Here is a 10246-nt window from a genome sequence, read left to right on the forward strand (position 1 = left end):
GGGAGGTTGTTGAGACAGGGTCTTACTCTGTCACCCATACTGGAGTGCAGTGGCATGATAATAACTCATTGGAATCCCAAACTCCTGGGCTCAAGTAATTCAGCCACTTCAGTCTCTTAAGTAGCTGGGATTATAGGTGGGAGCCAAGCCACAAGGCTTTGCCCAATGTATGTTTATCTTTAGTTCTCTAAGCTCATGAAATCATATACAGATATGTAATATGTGTTTTCTTTTTATTACCAAATAATAAGATCATACTATAAATATTTCTGCAATTTACCTTCCCCTATAACAGCATATTATGTTCATCCTTTCATGTCAGTATGCATAGATTAACTTTTGTTATTAATAGCATCATGATAATCTATATTATGTATACATGTAGTCCAATTTATTCAGCCATTTCTCTATTTATAGACAATATTTTCCTACCCCACACTCACCAGATTTTTAATACTGAGGGAAGAGGAATGTCAGGTTGCAGTGTTCTTAGTTCTTGGTGTGCTCTTGGTTGAAGAATGACCAGAAACATTGAGAGCAAAGCTAATGTCACACAAAGTTTATTGAGGAAGAGAAAGATAGGTTTTACAGAGAAAGAGCAAGATATGTTTGCCACATATGATCAGTGGGCCCTTTGTCATAGCAAAAAGGCTCTGGTAATGGGTTGGAGTCTTGTTTTATACTTTCTGGATTAGGCCGTTCTTGTGGTTCAGATGTCACCGTGAAATCATTCTGATGGACAGTTAATGGCTTAGTAATTAGCCTAAGGTTACTGTAGGTCACTGGGCCTGGCCTGCCTGGCCTGTGGGTGAGGGATTCCCTGCATTCTTTTGCAGATTAGCAGGGGTTCCTCCTTTTCCCCAGGTATGGCAGTTACTCAGGGTGGGATTAAGATGGGGCAGCACCTTGTCATTCTACCCAGATGAGGCATCATCAAGGCCAGGTGTCTTCAAACTATGGCCCGCGGGCCACATGCAGCCGGCCTAGGACATTTATCTGGCCGCCAGGTGTTTTTGCCACCCCTGCCGGTCCTGCTTAGCAGCCGAGTCATCCCAGGGCCCATAGTCTGGCCCTCCATTGGTCTGAGGGACAGTGAACTGGCCCCCTGTTTAAAAAGTTTGAGGACCTCTGACCAAGGCAAAGCACTCACTTCTTCCCCGGAGAATCTCAGAGGTCCCTCAGCTATCTACTTAACAGAAAGATAAAGTGACCAGACATCCCACTTTTGGAGGGACAGTCCTGATTTTTAACAATTTGTCCCATGTCCAGCAGCATTTTAAAAAAGTCCTGCTTTTTGGAAAGAATGCACGACAAGCTAGGGAATAGCGGGACAATGGGAAGGAATATACGGTTTTCAGCTGCTGAAAATGTTAATGCTGAAAATGGAGTTAATGTAACTCCATTTGGGAATGAAGAGGTTAATGTAACTTCATTTGGAAATGAAAAGGCTAATGTAAACTCCCTACTCCCCTCCTGGGCAAGGTCACCCAGGTAGACGGTGCCCTGCTCCTTTGAGCCACAGGCACCGCCCTATACATAATTTTTTAAAATGTATTATATTTGTAAATTGTGCTTATGTTGAAATTAAAAATATATATATACTACAATACTATTTTTGTGTTCTATGAAAATTTTTGTTGCTCCACATAGACCAAATTTTTAATTAAGAACACCCCACCCCCACCTCATCAATTTTAAAATCTGGTCACCTTATAGAAAGACCACAGTTAACAACCTTACACACAGGCTTGCTGACTGTAGCACAGTGGTTATGGTGTCAGCCACATACACTGAGGCTGGTGGGTTCGAACTCAGCCCAAGCCAGCTAAACAACAATGACAACTGCAACAACAACAACAAAAATAGCACCTATAGTGCTATTTGTGGGCACCCATAGTCCCAGCTACTTGGGAGGCTGAGGCAAGAGAATCTCTTAAGCCCAAGAGTTTGAGGTTGCTGTGAGTTGTGATGCCATAGCACCCTACCAAGGGTGATATATTAAGACTCTGTCTCAAACAAAACAAAACAAACAAAAAAAACCCTTACACACAAATCCTTAAGTACTGGTGCTTTTATTTTGGTAGGATAGATTGTGTTGGATCAAAGACTCTGTTTATTTGCAATTTGTTCTCTCCAAGAAGATTATAGCAGTTGTATGAGAGTCTCCTTTCCTCCATATCCTCATCAGCAATACATTTTATCAGTTTTTCTAATAGATATCAAAGTGATGGGGGAACTACATCTTATTTTTGCTTTGTTTACATTGATCTGAACTTTCAGTAAGGTTGAGCATATTTTCATATGATTAATAGCCATTTGCATTGACTCTAATATGAAAAAATGCATACTTTGTTTCTATTTTTATCAGATTTCTCCATGTTTATCTGTTAACTTCCACTGCTCTTTGTAAGTTAGGAATAGTGACCTTTTATCTGTTATATCTGTTTCAAACATTTTTTCCCAGCCTATCATTTGGCTTTTGACTTTTCGTTTGACATACAGAGAGTTTTAATCAGTTTCATTGAAGTATAATTTGCATACAATAAAATTCAGCAGTTTTAAATGTACAATGTGGTAGGTTTTGACAAATGGGTATTGTGTAACCACCACCACAAATGTCATGACGTGGAATAGTTCCATCATCCCATAAGTTTCACTATGCTCCTTTGAAGCCAGTCTTCTCTCAACTCCAGGTCTTGCAAACCCTATTCTGCTGTCTTTGTCTTTTCAGCAATTTCAAACAAATGGATTTACTCGGTTTGTCTTATTTCACTTAATCTAATGCTCTGAGATCCACTTCTATTACTTTATAAATAGCTGAATAGTATTTCATTATATGCATAATCCACAATTTGTTTATACATTTACCAGTAAATGTACATTTGAAAAGTTTTATCTAATGTGAATAAAGCTGTTATGAAATTTTAATACCAGTCTTGTGTAAATGTTTTTCTTTCTCTTAAGTTCATATCTAGGAGTGAGTTTAAGTAATTGGTAAATCTTTCAAAGTGGTTATAGCATTCTGCATTCCAATCAGAGAAGATGGAGAGCTTCTGCTGCTCAACACCCTCGCCAATACTTGGTATCATCAGTCTTTTTATTGTTAGTTGCTATGTTGGGTATGTACTGATAGCTCATTGTGTTTGCATTTCCCTAATGACTGATGATGTTGTGCATTCTTATGTGTTCTTTGGTGATGTACCTATTCATACCTCTGCCTTTCTATCTCCCTTTTTAGCTTTTCTTTCTGTTGTCTTGGTAGGAATTTTTATTCTGGATGTAAGATTTTTATCAGATATACATTTTGCAAGTACTTTCTGCTACTCTGTGGCTTGTTTCATTTTCTTAATGTCTTTGGAAGAGCAAATGTTTTTGAATTTCATGGAAAACAACTTAGATTTTCTTTATGTTTCATGTTTTTGTGTCTTCTCTTTAGCCACAGGTCAGTTTTTTTCCTCATATTTTCTTCTGGTAATTTTATTGTGTTTGTTCTGGATTTAGATTTAGGATACATTTTGAGTTAATTGTTAAATGAAAAAGTTACACAACATTATGTGCATTACTGTAACTGGTTCCATGAACAAAATTTCCATGACTCCTATATGATTTTTGCATAATTTTCTCCCTTAATTAACTACTTTTGAGTTGTTTTCCAAAAATGGAGGATTTTCTGCAAAATGAAGTTGCTGAGATTTTGGAGTCCCATAAGTCCCATAAGCCAAGACCCACAACCTGCCCTGTCCTGCACAGTAGCCCCTTGTTACTTATATTACTACCCGCCCCAGGGCTTGTGGCTCCTCCTTTAAAATCCCATGATCTGAAGTTTAGTAAAAGAGAGATTTGAGGCAGATTCTCCCACTTATTGGATAAGACATTTCATCTTTCATATTAAAAATACTACCCTTTTCTTGGCAATCCTCATTGTCTCAATAATTATATCTTTGCATGGCAAGTAACAGACCTAGGCTAAAACCCCTTCTAGTTTTGATAGCATTAACATTTTATCTCTTTTCTATTTAAAACTATACTTTTGGTACGTGTGCATATACATGGAAAAGTTTAGAAGAATATATATACACTAAAAATATTTTGGTTTTTTTTTTCACTTAGAAAAAGATTAACAGCAGAAATTTGGTAAGTTTTCTCTTTGTTTAAGAGACACCTTTAAGAATGCATTCACATCCCCAAATTAAATTAAAATTTAAAAGACTCCTTGGGATATTGCAAATACTTGCCAAAGACTTTGACTTTATTGATGAAGTTATTCAGTCTGTAGGCACATCTGATAAATGGACAATCACTACTGGCTAAGGCCCAGGTTAGAAAGCCCTAGGTACTTCTGAGTTTTGTGACATTCCTAGAGGACTAACATAACTATTGTGACTTCTCAAGTATTTGGGTTCCATAGAATCAGTGACAGTTCTTAAGAAATAACAAAGTACTGCACAGTATTTTAATATATATGTCAATGAATATAAGAAGGTAAATTATTTGTTTCTAAGACACCTCTTGAAGGAAAAATGTAGCTAGATATAGCTCTGTTTAAATGCATTTTAGCAAAGGTGACTATTTTTGAGGTTAATTTTAGTTTTCTTAAGTCAAATTTTCATTATTTTGAGGTGACTGCTCCATGCCTTGAAGCCATGATAAAATGTACAAAGATATACTTTTAAATTATTTTTCTGAAATGATTCTTTTATGAACAATCTGTAATTTTACATAACATACATTTCACATGGAGATGTCATATTTAATTGATGGACTTAAAAAGATCTGTGGATTTAAAAACTTTAGTAAGTTAAAATTTACATCACTGAGAGAATAGATGTAAGAGGTATGACAATTAAGTTCAAGAACTCATTCTAGAAAAGTGCATAGTTCACTGCTGAATATTTCTATAGTTACCTTTGAAGTATTCCCCTTAGGCAGACATGCACCTATGCCAGTGCCTAGACCACCTTGCAAAGCAGTTTTGAAACCTTTTTCTCGAATGACCATTAGAGCTGTTGTACAGCTCACAGAAACATGCAACAACAATAGCAAATGCCACTCAGCAACACCCCCCACATGTCCACACAAGCACAGCAGTGAGATTCTGAAATACCAAGGTTATGAAACCTTGAAGAGCTATTTGTATACTGCTCCCAACGAAAGCATGCGGTGGCAAGTTAGTGAACTTAATTGTCAGACCATGTAGGATAACAGGTCTGATAGTTACTCCAGCCAAAGAATTCCAGAATTGCTCTGAACAATGGATTAGGCAGTGGCATCAGGTGCATAGCTTCCTAAGGGAAGTACTTTGAAGGTGACTGTAGTGATATTTAGCAATGAGGAATGTAGCAGTTTCCCTAGGATGAGTTCGTGAACTTAACTGCTAGACCTCATGTTAACAGATTCCCACCTCCTGTTCTCCTCTGCTGTCATCTCCAAGAAGACCTCCAGAGTAAAATTATTCCTATTCCCCATCCTTCTCTAATATTCTCCAATCGCAGCCGGAAAAGGGTCAAGGAGCTTTTATTTTATTTCTTTGAGACAGAGTCTCACTTTGTTGACCTGGGTAGAGTGTCATGGTTTCACCCTAGCTCATAGCAACCTCAAACTCTTGGGCTCAAGTGATCCTCCTGCCTCAGCCTCCTGAGTAGCTGGGACTATGGGCACCACCACCATGCCTGGCTAGTTTTTCTATTTTTTTTTTTAAATTAAATCATAGCTGTGTACATTAATGCAATCATGAGGTATAATGTGCTGGTTTTATATATAATTTGAAATATTTTCATCAAACTGGTTAACAGAGCCTTCACAAGTTCTTCTATTTTTTAGAGACGGGGTATCACTCTTGCTCAGGTTGCTTGAACTCCTGAGCTCAGGCAGTCTGCCTGAGATTACAGGCATGAGCCACCAAAGGAGCTTTTAAGCAGGCAAATCTGATCTTGGCAATTTACTGCTCAAAATCCTTCAGTGATTGATTTCCCTTTTCTCTTAGGACAATGGTTCTCAACCTTCCTAATGCCATGACCCTGTAATACAGTTCCTGTAGGTCATGCCCCACAGGTTGAGAACTGCTGTCTTAGGACAAAGTTGGCATTCCCTAAAATGGCCCAGGGCATTGGGGTACGGCCCCTCCCGCCCTGCCCTTACTGTGTCCTCTCTCCACTTTCCCTGCCCACTTGCCTTAGCCTTTTAGTCCAGTCTTGTTCCTCAAACAAGCTGCTTCCCACTCAAAATTTTCACATGGCTATTTCTTCTGCTTGGAATAATACTCTTCCCCCTTGTTGCCTGGCTAACTTGGGTTCTCTGCTTAAAGGCTATTTCTTCAGAGAAGGCACTCTCTCCCTAAAGCTCTTTGTATTCCTTTCCTTCACAGAACTTAAATGATTGCATAATGCCATCAACCATTAACCCCTGTCTCCCTACATACTGTCAATGCCTGGACACACGAGACTTGAGACCCTCTGTTGATTGTATTATTCCCGTTCTAGTATAATGCCTGACACTCTGGAGGCACTCAAACATCATTTATGGGACGAATGGATAAATAAATGAAAATTTGTGTGGTCTATAAGTACTCGTAAGTGGAAAACGGTGTCCAAGTCAAGGATGTAATCTTAGAAGTGAAAATGTGAAATTTTCCTGCCACTGAATCTCTAGATATTTATTTGCTGAAGAGAACATTTTAACCTCTGTAATTACTCGAGTACATTGAGAGAGTCATTTGCCATCAACCATCAACCTGGAGAGAGATTGTGGGCATTGAAGTGACAAAGCCTGTTGTGACCAGGTTCTGTTGAAAGCTCTTATCAACAACTAAGATGATAATATTGGTGCAGTGATAATCAGACTGATAGGACACTGGGTTGGGGGCAGGGTCACTGTCATGTGTAAGGTGACTGAATCAGGATTCAAAAAGGATCTCACTCAACAGGTTAGAAAGGAGGATCAAATGACATTACACAACTTAATAAAGGAAAATTCCAAGACAGCACTGGCCTTAGGTCCCCCAAATCTAATTGAATGAGAGACCTTAAAAACAGAACATGTGGGCTCGGCGCCTATAGCTCAACCGGCTAAGGCGCCAGCCACGTACACCTAAGGTGGCGGGTTCGAATCCCCAGCCCAGACCTGCCAAACAACAATGATGGCTGCAACCAAAAAATAGCCGGGCGCTGTGGCGGGCGCCTGTGGTCCCAGCTACTTGGGAGGCGGAGGCAGAAGACTCGCTTGAGCCCAGGAGTTGGAGGTTGCTGTGAGCTATAATGCCACGGCACTCTACCCAGGGCGACAAAGTGAGACTCCGCCAAAACAAAAAAAAAAAAACAGAACATGTGAAAAACATGGAGATTTTATCCTAATTGACTGGGTAGGTCAATAGCATGGCATGCCTATTAGAGACATTGATTTGATGTTAGACGTTCTCTACTAGAAGCAACACGTCAACAACCAAAGAAATTATGGATGGCCGTATGCAGTGGCTCATGCCTGTAATACTAGCACTTGGGAGGCTGAGGTGGGTGGATTGTCTGGGCACACAGGTTCGAGACCAGCCTGAGCCACAGCAAGACATTGTCTTGAAAAATAGCCAGGTGTTGTGGCAGATGCCTATAGTTCCAGATCCTTGGGAGGCTGAGGCAAGAGAATTGCTTGAGCTCAAGAGTTTGAGGTTGCTATGAGCTATCATTCCACAGCACTCTATGAGGGTGACAAAGTAAGACTCTGTCTCAAAAATTAAAAAAAAAAGAAGTTATGGAGCTTCCCTAACCAGACCACTCTGCTGTGCCATGTCTAGTTCTAAAAGAGGCAGAGGTGAAGGGAGAATCTGACAGCTACACTGCTGTGGGGTTTCCCAACCATGTCACATGAAGAGCATTTGAAGAGCTGGGAGTTCCTAGTTAACACAGAGTCAAACTTGGGAGAATACAATGTATTAATATAAGTAAAAGGCAGGGTCATTAGATTTGTTTTCTGTAGGTTCTAAGGGTAGACTCAGGGCCAACAGGAAAATCCCAGGATAAGAGATCTCTGCTGAATTAGAGGAGTTGTCCAGCAGGGGAGTGGGTTGTACAGGGTTCCCCTTTACTAAAGTGAATTATACTTTGACAGCAAAGAGCTTTGGGAAGTTCTCTGTTGGTGTATAGAGGGCCTATCAGGGTGGCAGGGGCCCTTCTTCCTCTGTGCATAAACCTAATGTAGTTTGGAGGGCCAAGCCAGAGATAAATGGCCAGCTGAAACAATCATTTTTAAAGATCTCATCTACTATATATAGAATCCCATGATCTATCCTGACTCTCAGAGGGGTAATCTTATTTCTCTACACTTCTGCTGCATGTGCCAATTTTAGAAGCAGCAGAGTGGATGCTGAAAATCCACTTGTTGCTGAAGGAATCCATGCACTGCATCAAAATCGGGTAAACTACTGTTAAGGTCTCTAATCACTGAGTTTCTGTGACTCTGGTAGAAGCCAGAATTATGTGTTCTGTCATCAGGGGGTGTGTCCAACCTTTTTTTTTCTGCCACACATTAGAAGAAGAAAAGTTGTCTTGGGCCACACGTTAAATACACAAACACTAATGAAAACTGAGCAATAAAAAGGTCTGTGGGTAATTTTCATGCTATCAAACACCACAGATAAGTGAAACAGGCCTCAGATAATCTACATGTGGCCCGAGGGCTGCAGGTCGAACATCCCAGGAAAAGTCTTCACTGTATTGCAAGAAATACAAAGGAAAATAAGAATGGTGGTCACAGTCTACAAAGCCATTTCTCGTAATTGTGGTGGCCACTAAATATGCACAGTATCCCAACCCTGGAGCACTGCGTGTGTGGGCACAGAAAAGAGATTATAAATGGGCCAGTGTACATTCACCCTCCAAGAGGGAAAAACAGGCTGTGCATCTCTTCCCAGGAATGCCCTTTGTTCTACAGTTCTATCTGAAGCTACATGACTAAGCATATTTTCAATGAAGAAGCCAATAAAAGGCACTGAAAAGAGACACACAGTCAATTAAAAGGTTTTATTTTGGGGTCTCTTAAATGGTATTATTCCTTTGCTTTCTTTCTCTTTCCTGGTTTGTACTGAAAACTTACTTTCAGGAAAATAAGCACACATAGATAAGACTGCCCATCAACTGTGTCAGAGGAAAGTATGTTCTCATGAAAAGTTTAGCCCACAGTAGACATATTTGATGGTGCTCTTCACTAAAGGAAGCAGTGTTCACAATTGTAAACTCTTTAATTAGAAGACTGTCTTTTCCAAAAGGTATTGCACTTTGCATTAGAATTTGGTAATTCTTTATAAGCATACGGCCTTACCGATTAGAAAACTGCCTTGAATTCTAAACTTTGGACTTCGGCTTGACATTTATTAGCTGCATGACTATGGGTAAATGATGTAACCTCTCTATGTCTGAATTCTTTTATCTGTGGGACCAGGATAATAATGTCTACCTTGCATGGTTCTTATGGGACTAAAATGAGAAAATAGATAAAAGTCCCACCACAGCAAAAAAGCAAGGATTAAGTTAATGGAGTTGCTGAGAGTGCTGAGGCCAAGCCACTGTCATCCTGTAGGTCTCAGACTATGTCTTCTTGGGGCTGTAATTGGGGTACACAGTTTAAACAGTCTCCTTTGTGGGAGTTAGAATGAGATGTCTACTCAGTGAGATGTGAACGTCAGATGTTCGTGGGGAAAAGGATGTATTCATTCAGGCCAGGCGTTCTCAAACTACAGCCTGCGGGCCATATGCAGCCCACCTAGGACATTTATCCAGCCCGCCAGGTGTTTTTGCCGCCACTGCCTGCGCTGCTTAGCAGCTGACTCATCCTTGGGCCAGCAGTCCGGCCCTCCAATGGTCTAAGGGACAGTGAACTGGCCCTCTCTTTAAGAAGTTTGAGGACCCCTGATTCAGGCACTTCTCTGATCAACACCTTGGTGATAATAAAGAAAGTAAGATCTAATTTTGAAAATTATTTGAAACAGAAGTTTCCTGGTCAAATTTTATTTTAATCAGAAATTATAACTGAATATAATAAGTCAGACTTGCCAAAGACTTGAGCTGCTCTGGAAGTGACTTAGGTGCTGTGTAAGTGGTATCACTTCTGTCAGATGACTGGGTGCCATTGCTACCAATCTGCTGTCCTGGACTAAATGATACAGCCATAGTGTAGTGGCCAGCGGGTGTTGTCTTCTGTCCCTATTTACTTATTTATTTATTATTTTATTTTAGTAGAGATGGAGTCTTACTTTATCGCC

Source organism: Otolemur garnettii, unplaced genomic scaffold (genome assembly GCF_000181295.1).
Source record: "Otolemur garnettii isolate 467f Iridium unplaced genomic scaffold, OtoGar3 scaffold00167, whole genome shotgun sequence".
Taxonomy (NCBI): Eukaryota; Metazoa; Chordata; class Mammalia; order Primates; family Galagidae; genus Otolemur; species Otolemur garnettii.